At 39.3% G+C, this 25124-nt stretch overlaps 1 long non-coding RNA gene across 1 annotated transcript in view; it reads right to left on the bottom strand.

Moving 5' to 3' along the window:
* Positions 1–25124, bottom strand: part of LOC140731804 (uncharacterized) — a 198723-nt gene that overhangs the window by 146416 nt on the left and 27183 nt on the right. Inside the window, exons 2-3 of the long non-coding RNA XR_012099921.1 lie at positions 23548–23630; positions 19990–20072 (exon numbers count right to left, since the gene is read on the bottom strand). This is a non-coding gene — a long non-coding RNA (uncharacterized lncRNA). The remainder of the gene's footprint in view (positions 1–19989; positions 20073–23547; positions 23631–25124) is intronic.

Raw genomic sequence — 25124 nt, 5'->3', positions numbered from 1 at the left:
CCAAGCATATCTATGGAGGTACAAACAAACTGGATGAACTCAGCAGGTTGGGCAGCATCCATTGAAAGGAGCAGTCAATGTTTCGGGTCAAGGCCCTTCGTCAGGACTTCTTCACTAGATTCCTTATTCACCAGTCCTGACGAAGGGTCTCAACCCAAAACGTTGACTGCTCCTTTCAACGGATGCTGCCCGACCTGCTGAGTTCATCCAGTTTGTTTGTACGTCTTGATTTGACCACAGCATCTGCAGTGTACTTTGTGTTTGATATCTATGGAGGTGTTCTGGGTCTCCATGATGCAAAACCACCCATGCATTATGAGAAAACAGTGTTACTACTAAACTGTACCTTCACACACAGATCAATATATTATAGTTAGTATTCAATACACAAAGTATTTCCACCAAATCTAGTCTCCACAGTTCACTTAAGAGATACAGGCTATCATTACATAGCAATAGCCTCTAGTGATGTTTTGACACCTACTGGGGTATACAGCCAGCGATTTGTAACAATGTAAGCGGTACAAATTTAACATTTTGCAGTGCCAAAGCCATTTAGCCTAGGTGTCAGGTTTTGTATTTAAGGTCATTGCTGGGCACCTGAAGGAAAAGCTTACTTCTCCCCTTTCCAGACACAGTTAGATAGAATTAGTATAGAAGTTATTTAATAGTTGACAGTGGCTTGGTGGGCTAGAGGATCTGATTCTGAGTTGTATCCTTGTTTTGTTCTATGGCTCTATGATATCTGATGTTTTTTATTCACCTATTCCCTTAAATAGTTCAGATTTCAGCACTGATCTCTATACTGGGGCCTCACCTAATTACAATGTATATTAACAACAGGTGAATGAATCAAGCAATGTGCAGACAAACTTGCTGACTGTACAAAGATAGGTGAGAATATACATTGTGAGGAAGATGCAACGACTCTCCAAAGTTACATAGCAAAATCAAGAGAGAAGAAAAACATTCGATAAATGGAGTACAACTTGAAGAAACATGAAGTTGTCCACTTCCATCACAGGAAAGCAGCATCCATCATCAAGAACCCCCAGCACCCATGCCATGCTCTCTTCTTGCTGCTGCCATCAGGAAGAAGGTATAGGAGCCTTAGGACTTACATCACCCGGTTCAGGCTCCTGAATCAGAGGTGATAACTTCACTCAGGGATCACTGAACTGTTCCCACAACCTATAGACTCACTTTCAAGGACACTTCATCTCATGTTCTCAAAATATATTGATTATTTATTTTATTTTGTATTTGCACAGTTTGTTGTCTTTTGCACATTAGTTGTTTGTGCGTCCTGTTGGGTGCAATCTTTCATTGATTCTATTATGTTTCTTGAACTTACTGAGTCTGCCCACAAGAAAATGAAGCTCAGGTTTGTATATGGTGTACATATGTATATAAGTGCATATATATACTTCGATAATAATTTTACTTTGAATGTAGAAGAAAATAATGGTTGCACAAAAGTCTGTGCATTCTGTAATACAGAGCAAAAATAAAAATTGCTGGAGGAACTCAGCAGATCAGGCAGCACCTGTGAAGTGAAAAGAATAGCCAACATTTCAAAATGAGATCCTGCATCAGAATAAGTATTTTTTTAAAAACTATTGAATGAAACTCAAGAAGTACAGCTGATTGTGTAATTTGAATTTTGAAATATGGAAAAATACTGAAAAAACTCAGCAGAGGAAAACCAAAACTTTGACTTGCTCTTTTTCCACAGATGCTACCTAACCTGCCAGTTTTTTTTCCTGCATTTTCTAATTTTAATAGATCAAAGAATGCTGTGGTACAGAAGAATAATGAAACATATAAAGTTTGCATAAAGCAGAACAATCCTTCTTCAACTGAACTTTTTACTTAAGGAAGATTATATTTGCAATAAGCACATTTTAGGACATTTTCACCAGGTTGATTCAAGGAGTAAAAAAGTTGTCTGAATAGGTTGGGCCTACATTTGGCTTGAGTATCACAGATGAGGGGAGAATGACTAGGCTGGGTTAGTTTTAGTGTCGATAAGATGTCAAAGGAGGTTTATTGGCATGGATAGTGGATTGGTTAACCGATAGAAGGCAGAGAGTTGGTATAAATAGATGTTTCTCCGGTTGGCAGTCTGTGGTGGGTGGGGTGCCGCAGTGGTCAATGCTGGGTCCGCAAATGTTTACCATTTACATTGATTATTTGGAAGAGGGAACTGAGTGTAGCGTAGCAAAATTTGCTGATGACACAAAACTGAGTGGAAAAGCAAATTGTACAGAGGATGTGGAGAGTCTGCAGAGGGATATAGATAGGTTAAGTGAGTGGGCCAAGGTCTGGCAGATGGAATACAACATTGGTAAATGCAAGATCATCCACTTTGGAAGGAATAATAGAAGGGCAGATTATTATTTAAATGGTGAAAGATTGCAGCATGCTGTTGTGCAGAGGGACTTGGGAATGCTTGTTCATGAATTGCAAAAAGTTGGCTTGCAGGTACAACAGGTTATTAAGAAGGTAAACAGAATGTTGGCCTTCATTGCTAGAGGGATTGAATTCAAGAGCAGGGAGGACATTCTGCAACTATACAGGGTACTGGTGAGGCCGCACCTGGAGTACTGTGTGCAGTTATGCTCTCCATACCTGAAGAAGGATATACTAGCTTGGAGGCAGTGCAGAGGAGGTTCACCAGGTTGATTCCAGGGATGAAGGGGTTAACCTATGAGGAGAGATTGAGTCGCCTGGGACTATACTCTCTGGAATTTATAAGATGAGAGGGGATCTTATAGAAACATACAAAATTTTGAAAGGAATAGATAAGATAGAAGTAGAAAAGTTGTTTCCATTGGTAGGTAAGACTAGAACTAGGGGACATTGCCTCAAGATTCAGGGGAGAAGATTTAGGATGGAGATGAAGAGAAACTGTTTTTCCCAGAGAGTGGTGAATCTGTGGAATTCTCTGCCCAGGGAAGCAGTTAAGGCCTCTTCACTAAATATATGTAAGAAACAGTTAGATAGGTTTTTAGATAGTAAGGGAATTATGGGTTATGGGGAAAAGGCAGGTAGACAGAGCTGAGTTTACGGACAGATCAGCCATGATCTTATTGAATGGCAGGGCATGCTCAATGGGCAGGATGGCCTACTCCTGCTCCTATTTCTTATATTCTTAGTGTTCTTCTATGTAAAGGAGAATGAATGATAATTTAATCAAGACATTTAAAATAAGGCAGGGCCAAGTAGAATAAATGGAAAGGAACTGTTTACTTTAGTATAGGGAACAATAAATGTGGACATAAATTTCAGTTAATTGATGAAAGGATTAAAAGGGAGTTGAGAAATACGTCTTCACTGAATTTGTAGCTGGGGGTACCCTTTCTGCATTAAAAAAATATTTATTGGCATAATTGAAGAACAATAACTTGTTATGGAGTGTACAAATATGCTGGACCATGAGCTGTGAAATGTATTTTTGTTCAGAACAGACACACTGAGCCAACTGGTATCCTCTCTCGTGCAAATTTCTCAGGTATTCTGACTTGAAGACATCCATAGTTTAATGTAGAAATCCCAATGTTCTGGTTTTCACAAACCACTCTTTTGTAGGCATCCCAACTGCAATTAGAGCAAACTAGTTGGCAAAAATAATATTTACAAACTAGTACTGCTGTAATACTGAAAATGATACACTTTGTTGTTTGAGGTCTTTAATTTCTGATGATGTACTATGCTACAATACTGTTCTTCCATGTCTTTTGGCCATAAAACCCTAATTTTCTGTGAGTGGGTTGCAATTTTCTTTTTAAAATATTTCAAATGTAATGGATTTTTGAAAAAGAAACAAAATTGTTTTAGGTACATGATATTTCACCTTTTTTAATTAATCTTAAGGGACTTAATAATCTTAATTGACTTATCTAGTGTCCATAAAATGGTGAAAATATAAGCTAAATATCATGCTTTTCCCTTCCTATTTATTATTTGTATTAATTCTTTTATCTAATTGCCAAGTATATTTACATCACAGAGGCTACATGCCAGATACAGATGTATTTGAACTAAGGCTTGGGAATAATCAACATCAATTAAGGAATGTCCATAACACAGACTGACATTTATTGGTCGGCAGTTTTCTTCAAAGTCGGCTGTGAACATCTCTGCTTGGGAATTGATTGCACCCGTTTTTGGTGTGCAAACACATTGCTATATTTAGTACTAATAACCAATCAAGTCCTCTACAAAAATAAAATCAAAGTTAGACAAAATCCTGTTTGGAAATAGGATGGTCACTTCAAGAAAGTGCTAAACTGGAACTCATACTAATCCCAGTCTGCTAAATTTCATACATCTTCCAACACTATGCCACAGAACATTCAAAGAAGGACATCAGCTGTTAAGGGCACATGACATCACAGCCACACAACAGAAATACAAACATTAGGTGCCTCGGTAACAGCATGACAGAAATCTGCTGGATCTATTATAAACCTAACCTTACTGACAGAAAATGACTAAATATTGCCCTTCAAGAGTACGAAATGCCCACAAAGATGGAATGTGAAATTTCATGACCTTTCAAGTGATGTCAAATTTCCAGATAGTAGGAGCCAAGACTTAGAGCAAGATGCAGGGGATTTTTAATGAGGTGAATTTCCAGACTTTCTGTTAATTTCCAGGTAGCAGGAGCTAAGACTTGGAGCAAGAGGTGAGAAATTCTTAAAGAGGTGAGTTTCAGAACTTTCTGTTAATTTTCAGGTAGCAGGTCAGTAAAAGAGGCACAACTGAGAATTGTTAGTTGATAATTAATTTGATAATTAGCTAATTGACAGTAATGATTTTTTAAAAAGTTTAAGACAAGCAGAGGAGTCAGTTGGAGTGCCAAGGCCAGGCTTGATGTGGAATGGCAGTTAGTGGTGCTGGCTGTGAATGGTGTGAGGATGTTGGGAAATAGTGTAGGTTCAGGTAGGGTGGAGGATCTGGAAAAGGAACTGCAAATGGAGGGTTCAAGTGAGGGAGAGTTGGCAGAAGAAAATTGGAAGGAAGTTGAATCCAGATCTGGAAAAATGGAAGAAGGAACATAATATTGGAATGCAAAACATGAAGGAATCTGCAGATGCTGGAAATTCAAACAACACACACGAAATGCTGGTGGAACACAGCAGGCCAGGCAGCATCTATAAGGAGAAGCACCGTCGACGTTTCGGGCCGAGACCCTTAGTCCTGATGAAGGGTCTCGGCCTGAAACGTCAACAGTGCTTTTCCTTATAGATGCTGCCTGGCCTGCTGTGTTCCACCAGCATTTTGTGTGTGTTGTTTATAATATTGGAATGACTTCAATTAATGGAGAGGAAGGGATGAATATTGTGAAAAAAGGAAGGAAGACTTCAAGATATTGTTTAATTTTGAACCAGAACAGCTGCCCTCCATCAATCTCATTAAATTAACTACAGAGCTAAAAGCAGCATAGATGGTGCTCGTACTTTAAGAGAAGGGAAGATGTTAATTGTTTGTAAGGATAAAAAGCAGTGTGAGAAGGCATTACGATTGAAGGTTTTATTTAGCAAAAAGATAGTACCTATTTTACCTAATGAAAATAGAGGTGTTATAATGGGTGTTCCAGTGGAGATTTCGATAGAAGAGGTTAAATCTCATTAATTGGGAGGCAAGTTTAAGGAGTAAAAGAGATTGCAAGTAGTTAGAAATGGGGAAAGGATGGATAGTTTATCTATATTGATATGTTTGGATGAAGTGAAGCTTCCTGATTTGGGTACGTTAGTTATAATGTTCAAGCTTTTATTCCACTCCTGCTTAGATTTTACAAATGTCAGAGGTTTGGACATGTTGGTGGGGAACATAAATAAGAAAATTGTCAATGTGTAAAGTTTAATTGTTGTAATTGCGGAGGAGAACATAGTGCAGCATATGGAGGATGTGAAATGCTTAAGAAGGCAGCTGAAGCTCAAAAGGTTAAAGTACAGTTAGGTGTGCCTTATGCAGAGGCTGTGCAAAAAGTTAAACCAAACATTGATAAAGTATTACCAGTCAGAGAACAGAATGTGAAGTCAGTGGCTGTATGTCGGCATCATACAGCTCTTACTAAAGATACTTTACTAGTTGGTAAAATGAAGTTTGTGATGTTCAAAATGTGTCAGTGTACATAGTTCAGCCAATTTAAGTAGAGTGGTCTTATGGAGAAACAGTTTTGGCAAGCAATCCTCAGGCTGCTGAGAAAAAGAAATGTTCGAGCTCCTGCTTTGATGTCAAATTTACATTGTCTGAACTTAAAAGGGCTATTAATGGTGTTGGTCAGACATCACCTGGGAAGATATTTGTTATAATATGTTTGTACTGTTTTGAAACTTATGTTGGTTTTGAAATTCTTTAATACAATATAGGTTGATGGGTGAATTCCTGCTTCCTGGAAATTGGCAGTTGTTATCACTATATTGAAAATTGGTAAGGATCAATCAGATCCTTCCAGTTATAGGCCTATTTCACTAATTTCACAGCTATATAGGATAATGGAATGAATGATTATAGCAAGACTTTCTTATTTTATGGAAAGTAGTGGAAAATTAGCTGTATATCAATCTGGATTTCGTAAAGGAAGGATGACCATGGACTTGGTGTTAAGTTTGGAATCGCTGGTATCTTTAATATAGAGAAAGCTTATGATAGGCTATGGACACAAGGATTGCTGCTTAAACTGGAAAAGATGGGAAAATGTGGCAGAATATTCAATTAGATTCAAGATTTTTTGTGATAGAAAGATTCAAGTTAGGGTGAGAACAACATTCTCTAAGAAGTATAAAATGGAGAGTTAATTAAGGATTTTTTTTACATGTTGGCTCAGACATTTCCAAATCATTATGTTGATGATGGTGCAGTGTAAAAGAGAGGTTGGAATATTAATTATATAGTTAAGAAAGGAAGACAGCTATTAATGAAGTACAGGAATGGGGATATTGGTGGAGTTTAAATTTTCTGTTGCAAAGACTTAAGTTATTTGCTTATCTAAACAGAACATTATACCCTCAATTGATTTCAAGTTTCAGTACCTACAAAAATAATTCCCCCTTGGAAGTTCTCATGTTTTATTCCTTTACAACATTGAATCACAGTGGATTTAATTTGGCTTTTTTGCCACTGATCAACAGAATAGTTGAATAACAATTAGAATGAGGGAAATGCAGATGAAATTAGTTCAGCTGGAATGTGATAATTATATTCCTAAAAACCTCACATTATAGGAATTACAGGCAAATATCTTTATTAGCAGAATAGGCCATAGTTGCCTTCATAACACAGATTTAAGCAAGTTTTCCTGAGCATGATCTCACTATAGACAACGTGGCTCACATAATCAAATAGGGTTCCTTAATCCATCAATCATGTAACTAATTTGCATTACGGAAGTATAGTAGTACCTGTATTGGAGCAGTCCATACTGAGCCCTCCAACTCTACCATTGAGGCAATATATCTTGGAAAACCAAACAGGATGCTGCATTTGTCACATATAGTGGCTTCTGCAATCCAAGTAATTAGCAATAAATGGGTGACATCCAGCATGAATACTGCTGTCCATTTGGATACTCTGATGGCAGAAAACCATACATTAATGTCACTACATAAGGAAATACAGGGGAATACTGAGTAAACACTGGAACATCCAAAACACTGGCTCACACAGAACTAATTAAAACTCTGTATACAGAATTCCCAATATTTTTATCAGGTTTCAAGCAAGATGAGCAAATTGGAGCCATATTCCATTCTTTAATTTTACTGTGCAACCCCTCCATACAAAGTGAACATAGCTATCAGCACCCATTTATGGATAGGTAATCCAAGAGTCTGAAGTAGGAAGTTGTAAACACAAGAGATTCTACAGATGCTGGAAATCTAGAGCAACACACAAAATGCTGGAGCAACACAGCAGGTCATGAAAGGTCTCGGCTTGTAACATCAACTGTTTATTCGTCTCCATAGATTCTGTTTGACCTGCTGAAAGCATGCAGATATGGTCAACAGGTTCTGTTGTTGTTCAGACCAAACAACAGATTGGGGAAGAAATGTGATGTAAGTGTCTTTGACTGTGGAATGATTGTTGGTGCCAGACGGGGTGGATTGAGTATCTCAGACACTGCTGATCTCTTGGGATTTTCACACACAACAGTCTCTAGAGTTTACAGAGAATGGTACAAAAAAACATCCAATGAGCAGCATTTCTGTGGGGGGGGGGGAACACCTTGTTAATGAGAGAGGTCAGAGGAGACTAGCCAGCTAGTTCAAGCTGACAAGAAGGTGACATTAACTTAAATAACGATGTATTACAATCATGGTGTGCAGAAAAGCATCTCTGAATGCACAACACATCGAACCTTGAAGTGGATGAGCTACAGCAGCAAGAAACCATGACCATGCACTCAGTGCCACCTTATTAGTTACAGGATATACCTAGTAAAGTGGCCACTGAGTGTACAGTGAAATGCGTCATTTATATTACCTAAGGATTATGCTGGGGACAGCCTGCAAATGTCGTCGCATATTCCAGTGCCAACATAGCATTCCCACAGTGCTCAATAGAACAATACGGAACTCAGCAAAACAGAACAACAGCAAAACCAGACATAGAAACATAGAAAACCTACAGCACAATACAGGCCCTTTGGCCCACAAAGTTGTGCTGAACATGTCCCTCCCTTAGAAATTACTAGACTTACCTATAGCCCCCTATTTTACTAAGCTCCATGTACCTATCTAAAAGCCTCTTAAAAGACCCTATCGTATCCGCCTCTACTCCTTCCCATCCAAAGCCCCACACACACATGAATAGCAATCCTCCTACCCCTGGACAGGCCTCTTGTCTATAGTCTTCAGCTTTTGGCCATTGGGCTTCAACTTCCAAACTTCTGACTGACTTTCAAACTTTAATTTTCAGTATGGGACACTGAACTCCAGGCTTAAACTCCGGGCTTCCCGACTTACTTGCCCTTGTGTCTCCTACTCGCACGGACACCCGATCCCAGGACACACCTACTTGGGACAGGTGTGTCCTGGGATTGATGCAACATATGTACTTCACTGGCCTTTTGAGGGCAGAGCAGAGGTCCTTCATCATATGTCCACATTACTGCCCTTTGAGCGTGGAGTGGAAGCCTAGACTCTAGATGTCTTTTGTCACCCATCTATGTCACTGGCCTTCAAACACAAAGTGAAGGCCTAGTCTACGGATGTCCTTTGTCACCCGCCCACACCGCTAGTCTTTGAACATTGGAATGACTTGGCTAAGTTGATCAAGTTCCTTGTCTAAGAAGGGATTCTATGACTACTCCTTCTCCATGTATGTTCCTAATGTGGCTCATTAAGAAGCTGAGTAGGCCATGAAGAACAGTATTGATTATCTAATCTTGAATAAAACTATTCTAACATGTGCATCCACAGTGGCATTAGTGATAGATTTGATCAGAAATATTCCATGTAAAGCCAATGATTTATATTTCTGAATATTTCCTGAATATATCCTAAAGATTAATACTATTTTCTTTCACATTTAAAGGACAGCAGTACATATGAAAGTGGCTGCCATAATGAGTTCATAATGGACCATTAATGTCCACTGGTGAATTGTCAAAGTCCAAGAAGAATTTAGCCAACCAAGTTGTGTCAAATATGGCCTCTTGGTCTTGCAGAAAAGATAAAGGAACATGTGCTTAAATGAGTTAGTGGGCATTCTTATTAGGGCAGAGTTAAAGTATAACCTTGGTAAATATATATGGAACAGATAAAGGTTCTGTTCCTGGAATGGTGATTAGAGACAGGAAATGGAGCTCTGAGAAGGCAAAGGGACAAGCTTTACATTCCCTACCAATTCCAACTGGAGGTCACAGAGGTCTGATTATCATTGAGATTGTCTGGACCCCTCATTGTTAAGTCCAGACATTATTCATTGCTGATAAGTTTAACACAGCAGTTCTGTTATTTAGTGTATTCCAAAAAGGTGGATTGAAAACAAGACTCCAAATATCAGAATGCTTTTGAGAAATTATAGGTGATTCTGGCATTGAAAGCAATAACTAGGGATCAAGCTTTCATGTTAGAAGTGGCTACTACTGATGAGCACCTCAGCAGCATTTCATGAAGAACTGTTTGGTAAATGTAGGCTATAGTCTATATGGCGTATACTTCATTTACGAGGGGTGATTTATATTTTCGTGGCTTAAGGTAGAAGGAGTCAATTTTAGAAAATCTAGCACATTTATTTTTCAACATAATCCCCTCCTACATTTACACACTTAGTCCAGCAGTCATGGAGCATACGGATCTTGGACCTCCAGGAAGTGTCCGCAGATGGGTAATTGATATGTTCATGGCCTAAGGTAGAAGGAGATGAGTTATACAGCTCTCTTTACATGCACATGCAGTTCAACTCTTTAAGTGATTATGCAGAAAGTTTGAAGTTAATGACGCATCGGTTAATAATGCATCGGGGTGATTGATAAGTTCGTGGCCTAAAGTAGAAGGAGATAAGTTATCAGCTTCAGACTTTCTGCATAGTCACTCAAAGAGTTGATCTGCATGTGCATGTAACGAGAGCTGTATAACTCATCTCCTTCTACCTTGGACCACGAACTTATCAATCACCCAACTGTGGACACTTTCCGGAGGTCCAAGATCTGTATGCTCCATGACCGCTGGACTAAGTATGTAAATGTAAGAGGGGATTATGTTGAAAATGTTGAAAGTTTTATGTACTTATTGAGGTACAGCGTAGAATTGGCTCTCTGAGCCGATCTGCCCAGAAACCAAATTTAACCCTAGTCTAATCACAGGACAATTTACAATGACAAATTAAACTACCAACACATTTCTTTATACTGTGAGAGGAAACTGGAGCACCCAAAGGAAACCCACGTGGTCGGGGGAGAACATACAAATTCCTTACAGACAGCAGTGAGAATACATACTAACAGTCATTGAGAATGGGTATTTGCCCCTGTGAGCAATATTTGCTGGCCATATCTTGGGATACAAGAAAATTTAAATCATTCATTTGACAGCGGTAATAATTTTAAACAATAAATCCATTTAGGAACAAATTCATTAAACTATTGCAGGGCTGAATGTTGTAGGACAGAACCAGCTATAAGCAGTGCATGGATTGGGAGGTGGACCCTTCGACTAAGTGAAGCAGTTAACCAAGCAAAACTTGCTACCAGTATAAATTATTCAAAAAGACTACTGTAAATTAATGTTCCATTAAGGGAATGTGAGAAATAGGAAGAGGTTTCAGAGCTAGTGAATATCCAGAGGGTAAAATCTCACAGTTACAGTACATGTCTAAGGGAAAAAGGGAAATGGGATATAGAATCTATGACATTTATGAGACAATCCACAGCAACTTTAAAACATCTGGGATTGGCAGCTATCTCTAATGTAGTGATTCAACCAAACAGATTATCACTTCTCCCTGCTGTGTATTCAAATTCTATGTCTACTTGCAACTTTTGTGTGAAATATTTAGCACATATCAGATAAATGGACACCTTTAATTTTATAAAGATTAAAGTCCACAATAAAACAGTACCAACAATAAATGATAACTAGCATGGGAAGAGATAGGGAAATGTGTAGTTAAAGAACCATATTAGACAGGAACCATAATGCCAATCTTGCCAACTCAGGAGGGCACAATCAGGCTTCCAGCTAGCCTGAACAATGTCCAGAATAAAGATGTATTAATTCAAACAGTCCTTAGGGAAAGGAGCCAGAAATATATATGTAAAGGCAATATATATATTATATATTAATTATATATATATATATTTACAGGCAATAGAGCTCACAGATGTTAGAGTAGAGAATGCTATTTTTCAGGTATTGTTTGGAATATAGGAAGAATTCATAATATTGATTCATGTGACTGTCAGGACAGGCAAGGGGGAATGTTAGATAGTGGAGAGCACCCCTGTGGCCATCCCCCTCAACAATAAGTACTCCATTTTGAGTGCTGTTGGGGGGGGGGACATCCTACCTGGCGGAAGCAACAGCAGCTGTGCCTTTAGCACTAAGTTGGGCTCTGTAGCTTGGAAGGGTAGAGAACTGAAGAGGATGGCAGCAATAGGGGACTCTATAGTTGTGGAACAGATAGGCGATTCTGTGGATGTGTAAAGGAAACACGGATGGTCTTCTGCCAACCAGGTGCCAGAGTCCACAAATGAGAAGAATGGGCAAAAAAGTGGCAGATGCAATATAGTATTGGGAAATGTATGATAGTGCATTTTGGTTAAAGGAACAATCGTGCAGACAATTATCTAAATGGGGAGAAGGTTCAAACATCAGAGGTGCAGAGGGACTTAGAAGTCCTCATACAAGACTCCCAGAAGGTTAATTTACAGGTTGAGTCTGTGGTAAGGAAGGTAACTGCAAAGCTGGAATTTATTTCAAGGAGAATTGCAAGATAATGCTGAGCCTTCATAAGACTCTAGTCAGGTCTCACTTGGATTATTGTCAACAGTTTTGTGCCCCGTATCTCAGAAAGGATGTGTTGTCATTGGAGAGAGTCCAGAAGGGCTCACAAGGATGATTCCGGAAATGAAGGAGTTAACATATGAGGACTGTTTGGCAGCTTTGGGCCTGTACTTACTGGAATTTAGAAGAATGCATGGGGATCTCATTGAAACCTACCGAATGTTGAAAGGGCTAGATACAGTGGATGTGGAGAGGATGTTCCCTATTGTATCTAGAACTAGAGGGTACAGCCTCAAATTTGAGGGTCAACCTCTTAGACCACATGTAAGGAGGATTTTTTTTTAGCCAGAGCATAGTGAAGCTGTGGAATGCTCTTCCACAGACTGTGGTGGAGGCCAAGTCTGTGGGTATATTTAAGGTGGAAGTTAATTGTTTCTAGATTGGTCAGGGCATCAAAGGCTTTGGTGAGGTGGCAGGTGTATGGTGTTGAGTGGGATCCAGAATCAACCATGATGGAATGGCAGAGCAGAATCAATGGTCTGAATAGCCTTATTCTGCCCCTGTGTCTTACAGTCTTATGAAGGACCGGAGGCAGGGCACTGATAGCTTGAGTCTACCTAGAAGTTGGTGGAAGAGGTTGGTTGGTGGCCTGACCTAAGAGAAATTGTGGTATGATTGTTGGCAATTGACCAGTATATGCAGCTATCAATCCCAGCCTACATAAATTGAAGTCACCAGGGGGACATCTAGAAAACGAATTGTGGGCTGCTGCCCACCAGTAGTAAAAGCAAGGTGTACTGCTTAGTTCCAACAGGCAACCTAATTAAATAGCTAAAGGCATTTTCTAGTAGATAAGCCGCAGTGCTAGCACCACTTTGTGAAGACACTTTTCACCATATTGGGTATTCTGAAGTTAGTGAACTATGACCAGAGGACCATTTCAGTGGATATTTTATACAGGTCATTCTGAAATGTTAAGCATCTTCTTCCAAGGCATTGACTCAGGACTGAGGACTACTTGCTTCCATTCTGATGTTGTGGGTTCTGTGATGACTAAGGAGGCCCAAGCAGGATATCTTTAGGATATGACAAGTGTTTGAAAAGACTCCACTGCATCATTCTTCACTACAGAACCTGACTTTAAGCCACAAATACATTGAACCTGCAGTTATTAAAAGTAACCACAGTTATTGAATGAACCAAAATGCATACAAATTTAGCTATGCCAAGAATATATTAGGTGAAGTTTTTGCTCAAGAGATAAGTGTAAGCTAAAAGGTGCACTAATAACTTTGACCTGTCTTATTTTTGAGATGATCCTGAGTGATGTGTTATTTGGGATTAAGATGTAAAAACTGTTCACAGGGTCCCACCTGATGTAGTAAGGATTCCAGCTAACAATAATGATTTTGGAAAATTCACACTTCATGAATTCAGAGAGGGCATGAAGAAGAAGATCATATTTCTGAGTTCAGTTTCAGATCAAATAATTTCTAAAAGACGTTGTACTACTAAAGAGTTGTGGCACTATTTTAAAATAAACTACCACAACAGGCTTAAACTTTCTAACCATATTTTCTATGAGTATTATATTTTCTAACTTCTCCATCCTTTTAATATTTATACAATTGGCACCGTGAGGTGATCAGAATTCACTTTGATATAAGACCAGAGATAAAAATAAACATAGAGTAGTGCAGCACAGGAACAGACCCTTCAGCCCAGGATGTTGTATCAAACTGAATTGAACTCCTAAACAGATATACTGTTTTGGATACTGTTGGGGGAAATGTCTCATCAGGGGAAGGCAGCAGCAGCCGAATTCATTGCACCATGGGTGGCTCTGCAGCACAGGAGGGAAGGAAAAGGAGTGGGAGAGCTATAGTGATAGGGGATTCGATTGTTAGGGGAATAGATAGACGTTTCTGCGGCTGCAAATGAGACTCCAGGACGGTATGTTGCCTCCCTGGTGCAAGGGTCAAGGATGTCACTGAGCGGCTGCAGGACATTCTGGAATGGGAGGGTGAACAGCCAGTGGTCGTGCTGCACATAGGTACCAACGATATAGGTAAAAAACAGGGTGAGGTCCTACTAGGTGAATTTAGGGAGTTGGGAGATAAACTAAAAAATAGGACCACAAAGGTAATAATCTCTGGATTACTACCAGTGCCACGTGCTAGTTGGAGTAGAAATAGGAGGATATTTCAGTTGAATACGTGGCTTGAAAAATGGTGCAAGGGGGAGGGATTCAAATTTCTGGTGCATTGGAACCAGTTCTGGGGGAGGTGGGACTGGTATAAACAGGACGGTCTGCACCTGGGCTGGACTGGAACCAATGTCCTAGGGGGAGTGTTTGCTACTGCTGTTCAGGAGGATTTAAACTAATGTGGCAGGGGATGGGAACATGTGCAGAGAGACAGAGGGGTGTAAAATGAGGGTAGAAGCAAAAAGTAGTAAGGTGAAAAGTAAAAGTGGCAGGCAGGCAAATCCAGGGCAAAAAGCAAAAAGGGCCACTTTTCAACATAATTGTATAAGGGCTAAGAGTGTTGTAAAAACAAGCCTGAAGGCTTTGTGTGTCAATGCGAGGAGCATTCGTAACAAGGTGGATGAATTGAATATGCAGATAGTTATGAATGAATATGATATAGTTGGGATCACAGAGACTTGGCTCCAGGGTGACCAAGGATGGGAGCTCAACATTCAGGGATATTCAGTATTCAGGAGGGATAGACAAGAAAGAAAAGGAGGTGGGCTAGCATTGCTGGTTAGAGAGTTAGATTAACGCAATAGAAAGGAAGGACATTAGCCTGGAGGATGTGGAATCAATACGGGTAGAGCTGCATAACACTAAGGGGCAGAAAACGCTGGTGGGAGTTGTGTACAGGCCACCTAACAGTAGTAGTGAGGTTGGGGATGGCATTAAACAGGAAATTAGAAATGCGGGCAATAAAGGAACAGTAGTTATAATGGGTGACTTCAATCTACATATAGATTGGGTGAACCAAATTGGTAAGGGTGCTGAGGAAGAGGATTTCTTGGAATGTATGCGGGATGGTTTTCTGAACCAACATGTCGAGGAACCAACTAGAGAGCAGGCCATTCTAGATTGGGTATTGAGCAATGAGGAAAGGTTAGTTAGCAATCTTGTTGTGCGAGGCCCCTTGGGTAAGAGTGACCATAATATGGTGGAATTCTTCATTAAGATGGAGAGTGACATAGTTAATTCAGAAACAAAGGTTCAGAACTTAAAGAAGGGTAACTTTGAAGGTATGAGACGTGAATTAGCTAAGATAGACTGACAAATGATACTTCAAGGGTTGACGGTGGATATGCAACGGCAAGCATTTAAAGATCACATGGATGAACTACAACAATTGTTCATCCCAGTTTGGCAAAAGAATAAACCAGGGAAGGTAGTGCACCCGTGGCTGACAAGGGAAATTAGGGATAGTATCAAGTACAAAGAAGAAACATATAAATTAGCAAAAAAAAGCAGCACACCTGAGGACTGGGAGAAATTCAGAGTGCAGCAGAGGAGGACAAAGGGCTTACCGTAATTAGGAAAGGGAAAAAAGATTATGAGAGAAAGCTGGCAGGGAACATAAAAACTGACTGTAAAAGCTTTTATAGATATGTGAAAAGAAAAAGATTGGTCAAGACAAATGTAGCTCCCTTACAGTCAGAAACAGGTGAATTGATCATAGGGAACAAAGACATGGCAGACCAATTGAATAACTACTTTGGTTTTGTCTTCACTAAGGAGGACATAAATAATCTTCCGGAAATAGTAAGGGACCGAGGGTCTAGTGAAATGGAGGAACTGAGGGAAATACATGTTAGTAGGGAAGTGGTGTTAGGTAAATTGAAGGGATTAAAGGCAGATAAATCCCCAGGGCCAGATGGTCTGCATCCCAGAGTGCTTAAGGAAGTAGCCCAAGAAATAGTGGATGCATTAGTGATAATTTTTCAAAACTCCTTGGATTCTGGATTAGTTCCTGAGGATTGGAGGGTGGCTAATGTAACCCCACTTTTTAAAAAAGGAGGGAGAAAAAAACCGGGGAATTATAGACCGGTGAGTCTGACATCGGTGGTGGGGAAAATGCTAGAGTCAGTTATCAAAGATGTGATAACAGCACATTTGGAAAGAGGTAAAATCATCGGACAAAGTTAGCATGGATTTGTGAAAGGAAAATCATGTCTGATGAATCTTATAGAATTTTTTGAAGATGTAACTAGTAGAGTGGATAGGGGAGAGCCAGTGGATGTGGTATATTTAGATTTTCAAAAGGCTTTTGACAAGGTCCCACACAGGAGATTAGTGTGCAAACTTAAAGCACACGGTATTGGGGGTATGATATTGATGTGGATAGAGAATTGGTTGGCAGACAGGAAGCAAAGAGTGGGAGTAAACGGGACCTTTTCAGAATGGCAGGCAGTGACTAGTGGGGTACTGCAAGGCTCAGTGCTGGGACCCCAGTTGTTTACAATATATATTAATGATTTAGACGAGGGAATTAAATGCAGCATCTCCAAGTTTGGGGATGACACGAAGCTGGGCGGCGGTATTAGCTGTGAGGAGGATGCTAAGAGGATGCAGGGTGACTTGGATAAGTTAGGTGAGTGGGCAAATTCATGGCAGATGCAATTTAATGTGGATAAATGTGAGGTTATCCACTTCGGTTGCAAGAACAGGAAAACAGATTCTTATCTGAACGGTGGCCGATTAGGAAAAGGGGAGGTGCAACGAGACCTGGGTGTCATTGTACACCAGTCATTGAAGGTGGGCATGCAGGTACAGCAGGCGGTGAAAAAGACAAATGGTATGTTGGCATTCATTGCAGAAGGATTTGAGTACAGGAGCAGGGAGGTTCTACTGCAGTTGTACAAGGCCTTGGTGAGATCGCACCTAGGGTATTGTGTGCAGTTTTGGTCCCCTAATCTGAGGAAAGACATTCTTGCCATAGAGTGAGTACAAAGAAGGTTCACCAGATTGATTCCTGGGATGGCAGGACTTTCATATGAAGAAAGACTGGATCGACTAGGCTTATACTCACTAGAATTTAGAAGATTGAGGGGGGATCTTATTGAAACGTATAAAATTCTAAAGGGATTGGACAGGCTAGATGCAAGAAGATTGTTTCCGATGTTGGGGAAGTCCAGAACAAGGGGTCACAGTTTAAGGATAAAGGGGAAGCCTTTTAGGACCGAGATGAGGAAAAACTTCTTCACACAGAGAGTGGTGAATCTGTGGAATTCTCTGCCACAGGAAACAGTTGAGGCCGGTTCATTGGCTATATTTAAGAGGAAGTTAGATATGGCCCTTGTGGCTAAAGGGATCAGCGGGTATGGAGAGAAAGCAGGTACAGGGTTTTGAGTTGGATGATCAGCCATGATCATACTGAATGGCGGTGCAGGCTCAAAGGGCCGAATGGCCTACTCCTACACCTATTTTCTATGTTTCTATGAACTAATTACCTCTGACTACACAATCTCCATATCCCTCCATTCTCAGCACATTCATAGGCCCATCTAAAATTCTTAAATGTCTCTATCGATTTGACTTGACTATCATCAATAGCAGCACATTTGAGGCATCCTTTGTGTAAAACCTGCCCCACATATCTCTTTTTAACTTACCACCTCTCATCTTAGGTGCATGCCTTCTAATATTAGATATTACTATCCTGGGTAAAAAGATGCCAGCTGTATCCTCCATCTATGCCTCTAATAATCTTAAAAACATCTATCAGGTTTCCCCTCAGCCTCTGCTGCTCTACAGAAAACAACTAAAATTTGTCTAACCTTCCCTGAAAGCATATGCCCTCCAATCCAGGCAGCATCCTGGTAAACCTCTTCTGTAACCTCTCCAAAACCTCCACATCTTTTGTGTAACGGAACAACCAGAACTGAGTGTAATACTCCAGATGTGATCTGACTACAGTTTATAAAGCTGCAACTAACTTTGTGACTCTTGAGCTCACTGCCTCAACTAATAAAGGCAAGCATGTCATAACTCTTCTTTATCACCCTATTAACCAATGCATCAGTTTCAGGGAGTTATGGACTTAGACTTCAAGATCCCACACTACATTAACACTTCTAAGGCCCTTGCTATTAAAAGTGCACTGTCCCTTTACACTTAATCTCACAAAGTACAATACCTCACAATTTCCCAGATTAAACCCCATCTGCCATTTCTCTGCCCACTTGCCCATATTGGCAACTGAACTATATCCTGCTGTATTCTTTGGCAAACTTCTTTGCTATCCACCATACTACCCATCTTTGTTTCATCTGCCAACTTACTAACCCATTCATCTACATTTTTATCCAGGATTCCCTTTGTTTATTTAAGAAACTATGACAGTTAATTGGGGCAGGAAACTGCTGATGAACCGCTTCTAACTAGCATCAGATGCATACACTTGTGTGGCTATTAGACACTACACCGTGCTTAGAGCACACAGATGTTAAATAAGTGTCACTTTAGAGCACTTGTGTTCATAAAGCAGTGATTTTTGTCACTGATAGTTAGTGAGAAGTAAGCAGTAAAACAATTCAGAACTGTTTTGCTCAGTGCAGCTTCAATCATTCATGCTTGGAGATGCTAGAAACAGCCAGGAATAAAAATGAAACAATTTCACTATTTCAACAAGTTAGGACCTATGAAGAATTTGAAGGTATTAACAATCATCTTAAATGTTACAATGAAAACGAAGATTTGGAGGATGTGAGTATTCATAGCATTACATGAAGGCAGTCCATTATCTACAATAAATGTCTGTGCTAATTTTGTTCATTTTGTACACTGGTGAATTCCTCCATTAATAACTATTAGGAATTAATTTACTTTTATGGCATTGTAATACTATTGGTGGTGTTCTAATTCTTTCTGTATTTCACTTAAATACACAATTTGTTACTCAGTTAGGCTATTTGGGCCAGAATATACCAGTCCTGATTTATCCCAATTAACCAGAATGCAGTGTATATACTGTACATTAATTTTTAAGTGTACATTAAAGTTTATTTATTTAATTTGACTTATATTTATGTCACAAAAATAGAGGTCCCAGTAGAACACCACTAGTCACAGACCTGCAGCCAGATTAAGTCAGATATACCACTACCCTCTGTTTTCTATGAGCAAGCCAATTCTGAATCTACACGGCCAATCTACCTTAGAATTCATGCATCTTAATCTCCTGGATGAGCCTACCATTAGGAATCTTATCAAACATCATGCTAAAATCTATGTAGCTAATATCTGCAGCTCTACCATCATTAATCATCTTCATCATGTCCTCCATCAACTCAAACAAATACGTTAGACATGACTTGCTCTGTACAAAGCAATGCTGACTGTCCCTAATTAGGCTATAGTTTTCCAAATGCTCATAAATCCCGTTCCTATAAATCCATTCCAATAGCTTCTCTACCACTCATGTGAGACTCGCCAGTCTATAGTTCACTATTTTATTTCTTAAATAGCAAAAAAAAATAGCTGTTTACCAGTCTTCTGGGATCTTACCTGCAGTCAGTGAGGTCATGAAGATCTTGGTCAAGGCCGCAGCAATCTCATCTCGTGCCTCTCTCAATAACCTGGCCTATATCCTGATAGGAGGAATAAAAAAAGTGGACAGACAGCATCTCTTTTTCCCCATACAGAAATGGTTAATATGAGAGGGTATAATGTTAAAGTGATTGGAGGAAAATACAGGAAAGATGTCAAAGGTAATTTTTTTAATACAGAAATTGGTGAGTGTGTATGGAATGCACTGCCAGAGGTGGGTGGTAGTCACAGGTACAATGGAGACTTTTAAGAGTTTCTTGGATGAGCACAAGGATGAGGGAAATGGAGAGCTATCTGGGAGGGAAGGATTAGATTAATCTTGGCATAGATTAAAAGATCAATACAACATTGCGGGCTGAAAGACTAGTGGTGTTTTACACAGATCTGTACTGAGACCTCTGCTGTTTGTGATTATATATTACAGGGATGGCCAACCTATGCCACATGCACCATAAGTGGAGCATTGGATGATTAGAAGTGGCGCATTGCACCCCAGTGATGATAATAAAAAAGTAAGCCTATTCATGTAAAAAGTATTAATCAAAAACCAATCTATAGAAAAAAAACTTATAGCAGTAATTCAAGTAGCTTTGAGCTAGAAAGGGGTTTTACTGAGAATTATTCTTAAACTTAGCAATTATTTTTAGTGATTTTATTATTTTGTGCACATCTTTTGACGAATGTTATCTTCTTTCACATTAATCTGTTTTCAATTTTTTAAAAATGTTCAATGAGTCAAACTAGGAATGAAGGACTTTTGTTCTGCAGTCATTCCATAACTGTTCAATACACGTTTGATACTTGTTTGATCTTGAGGCGCCAGGCATCTGCACCAGCGGTGTGTCGCAGGTTTTTGCCAGTCAGTTTACAATTGACACTACGGAGTTGTGTTTTGTTTGTCCTTTGTGAACATTTGCAGTTTTGTACTTTTTCAAAAACTAAGCCTTGTTTTTACATTCAGTTACCCATCACAGTGCAAAAGAAAATGAGCAGAAGAAAAGCAGAAAGTGACAGTAAATGTGAATTCAATGAACAGTAGGAAAATGAGTTCTTATTTATAGCGGGTCCGTCAGGAAAACCACTGTGCATTGTTTGTGAAAAAACTTTCTCACATAATAGAAGACGATCATGTCTTCTATTAATAGATCTTAATAGACACTATAAAACACAACATCAGACTGAAATAGAAGGAAAACTGAAGCTAGTGCTTGGGTCTGAGTTAGAGAAAGAATATGTGATTAAGAAAAAAGAAAGAAATCAAAAGTAGACAAAATATATTTGTTAAAAGTCTCATTAAGGTAATGTTTATCTTGTTTTTATATTAAATCAATATATCATGTAAAATGCTAAATATGTCTATATTAACATATTTTTACAAGAATTGAATGGGGGTACAAGAGTTGTTTGACGCTTCTGAACTCGTGCGTGAAAAAACTGACGCATGGACTGTAAAAGTTTGGCCACCCCAATATACTATATATGTATATAGTGGTGTGTATCCTAATTCTCTACAATCCTCACAGGCTCCATTTGATTTTACTTTGTAAACCTTATGTATGCTTTGTTCCTCTTATTGACTAAGTTTACCAGTACTCTTTGACATCCAAGATTCCTTTCCCTTGCCAAAATTGTCCTACCTTCTCACTGGAACATACTAATCTACTTGGTCTTTAAACACCATCCACATGTCAGATGTGGACTTGCTCAAAAACAGCTTTTCCCAATTTACTCGCCTCTAGTTCCTGCCTGATACTCTGTAATCTGCCATGTTCCAATTTAATATGCTCTCTTCAGGTCCATACTTATCCTTATCTATCACCATCTTAAAATTTCAGGAGTTGTGATCATTGTTCCTAACTGTTCTCTCAATGATAGGTAAGTCACCTGGCCAGGCTCATTTCTCAAAACTAGGTCTATTATGGCCCTTCCTCTCATTGGACTATCTACACACTGATTTAAGAAACCCTTCTGGATGTCCTTAATAAAATCTGCCGGTCTAAACTTCTTGCACTAAAGAGCTCCCAGTCTATATTGCAGAAGTTGAAGTTATGCACAACAACTCTGTTGGCTTTATAACCTTCCCTCATCTGTCTATATATAGTATCTGTTCCTCAATATCCCAGTGGCTATTGGAAATCTATAGTAAATATCAATGCATTGCCAGATTTGAACAACAAGTACAAGGACATCACTGACATGATATCTGTTTTGATACGTTTTATTCTGCATACTGTTCAATGCAGGTTATTCAGAATTACAGGTCACAAGTAATTTTAAGCTAAGCACTTTCTAAAATGGTTCAGTTCTAATAATGTCAAGCAGCCGGCTGGTTTCCAATTCTTGAAGCTGAACTGTGATGTTTGATTATTGTTACAATACATATTATCATAGTGTATCACTCTATCAATTTAATAAACAAATATTTAGCAGGGATCTAATGCAACCCTGGCTCCTGGCACCTACTGACTCCATTGGCAGTCAGTGATATCATGCTTTGGTATCACAGCAGTGAAAGCAGATTGTGAGCAGAGGCTGTGATATAAACTGAAAAACAGTCACTTCATCAGCAACTGAGGATGCCAACATCCACAAAGAGTTGCCAGCTGGCATGTCTGTTTTTAGACCCCTTTAGTGTGCTTGGTTTTAAAACTAAAAACAGCTTGAATTATAGACGTGTAACACTATCATAATCACATGCATATGAAGAGAATGTTTCTGTAAATTATGGTTGTCAGCTAGCAGTGATTTTAGATTGGAATTTCTGTTGTTTGGCCATGGTGTCAGGCTTTGGTCTCAGAACTGATTATGGAATAAAGCCTAGCTAAGAAAAATATTGTTTTCATAAATTTTACAATCAATGGATAAAGAGAGCCCTCTGTTGAGTTACTGTCATCTGTTATATGAATAGTTATACAAAGTATATCACTGAAAGATATTCATATACTCCATGGTAACAGTACCTTTAAATCAGATCACCTAGCTTAAAATTAAAGGATCATTGGGAGAACTTTCCCTCTAATCCATCTCTTGTGTACACTAGTATATGTGAGAGTGATAATTATGAAGACAAAAGTTTGTAAGAAGTATTACAAACTGCATATGTAATTTTCTCTTAAAAAACACCAAACCACGTTTCACTTTGAAATATGTACAGCTAGACACTGTACTGCAAAGTATTGTAGTTCTGCAGCACTAACCTTGTATTAATTTATTTTCAAGTAAATCATGTTAGCAATTATTTCTGGTGAAATCATGCCAAATATACAATTTGAACAGACAATTACAGTCATGACTTATGTTTTTATCTACACTTTTCTCAGGGCCAGATGTACAAACTAATTTCATTGCCCATCATGCAACTCGTTTCTATATTTCATGTTGTCACATTCCACATATGACTGCCTTCTAACATAAATATAAGGAGAACAAACCATTAGGTACTGCAACTGAAATTATTTAAGAACTAATTCTATTTATAGTATATCAGATTATTTCACAAAAATGTCCTTTACTCACCTATAGAAGGGATTAGTGTGGGTTTACAGTTAACTGCAAAGTCATCACAGAAGAAGATAATGCCCAGGACTCTGCCCCAGGACCTAGATACAGTAAAGAAGGAAATTTAATTAACTCATTTGCATTTTAATCTTCCTTTTGTTAAAATGTACCAGTAAGTTCACATGGACTGCTTAGGGATAGTCAGCATGGCTTGTGCATGGGAAGTCCTGCCTCACAAATTTGATTGACTTTTTTTGAGGAGGCAACAAAGATGATTTATGAGGATAGGGCAGTGGATATTGTCCATGTGGACCCCAGTAAAGTATTTGACAATGTCCCTCATGGTAGGTTGGTTCAGATTATTAGGTCACACAAGATCCATGGTGAATTGGTAAATTGACTTAGACATGAAAGATGAAGAGTAACAGTGGAGGATTGATTTTCTAACTAGAGTTCTGAGATTAGTGGGGTTCTGTAAGGATCAGTACTGGGCCCTATATACATGTATAGCATTTTCAATCAAACTGTAGGTGATCTAATTTTCAAAAGGCTTTTGACAAGGTCCCACACAGGAGATTAGTGTACAAACTTAAAGCACACGGTATTGGGGGCATGGTATTGATGTGGATAGAGAATTGGTTGGCAGACAGGAAGCAAAGAGTGGGAGTAAACGGGACCTTTTCAGAATGGCAGGCAGTGACTAGTGGGGTACTGCAAGGCTCAGTGCTGGGACCCCAGTTGTTTACAATATATATTAATGATTTAGACGAGGGAATTAAATGCAGCATCTCCAAGTTTGGGGATGACACGAAGCTGGGCGGCGGTGTTAGCTGTGAGGAGGATGCTAAGAGGATGCAGGGTGACTTGGATAAGTTAGGTGAGTGGGCAAATTCATGGCAGATGCAATTTAATGTGGATAAATGTGAGGTTATCCACTTTGTTTGCAAGAACAGGAAAACAGATTCTTATCTGAACGGTGGCCGATTAGGAAAAGGGGAGGTGCAACGAGACCTGGGTGTCATTGTACACCAGTCATTGAAGGTGGGCATGCAGGTACAGCAGGCGGTGAAAAAGACAAATGGTATGTTGGCATTCATAGCAGAAGGATTTGAGTACAGGAGCAGGGAGGTTCTACTGCAGTTGTACAAGGCCTTGGTGAGATCGCACCTAGAGTATTGTGTGCAGTTTTGGTCCCCTAATCTGAGGAAAGACATTCTTGCCATAGAGTGAGTACAAAGAAGGTTCACCAGATTGATTCCTGGGATGGCAGGACTTTCATATGAAGAAAGACTGGATCGACTAGGCTTATACTCACTAGAATTTAGAAGATTGAGGGGGGATCTTATTGAAACGTATAAAATTCTAAAGGGATTGGACAGGCTAGATGCAGGAAGATTGTTTCCGATGTTGGGGAAGTCCAGAACGAGGGGTCACAGTTTAAGGATAAAGGGGAAGCCTTTTAGGACCGAGATGAGGAAAAACTTCTTCACACAGAGAGTGGTGAATCTGTGGAATTCTCTGCCACAAGAAACAGTTGAGGCCGGTTCATTGGCTATATTTAAGAGGAAGTTAGATATGGCCCTTGTGGCTAAAGG

This window comes from Hemitrygon akajei, chromosome 8 (genome assembly GCF_048418815.1).
Source record: "Hemitrygon akajei chromosome 8, sHemAka1.3, whole genome shotgun sequence".
NCBI classification, from domain to species: domain Eukaryota; kingdom Metazoa; phylum Chordata; class Chondrichthyes; order Myliobatiformes; family Dasyatidae; genus Hemitrygon; species Hemitrygon akajei.
Note: the sequence above shows the minus strand (reverse complement) of the source record. Positions and strands in the feature narration are given on the sequence as shown.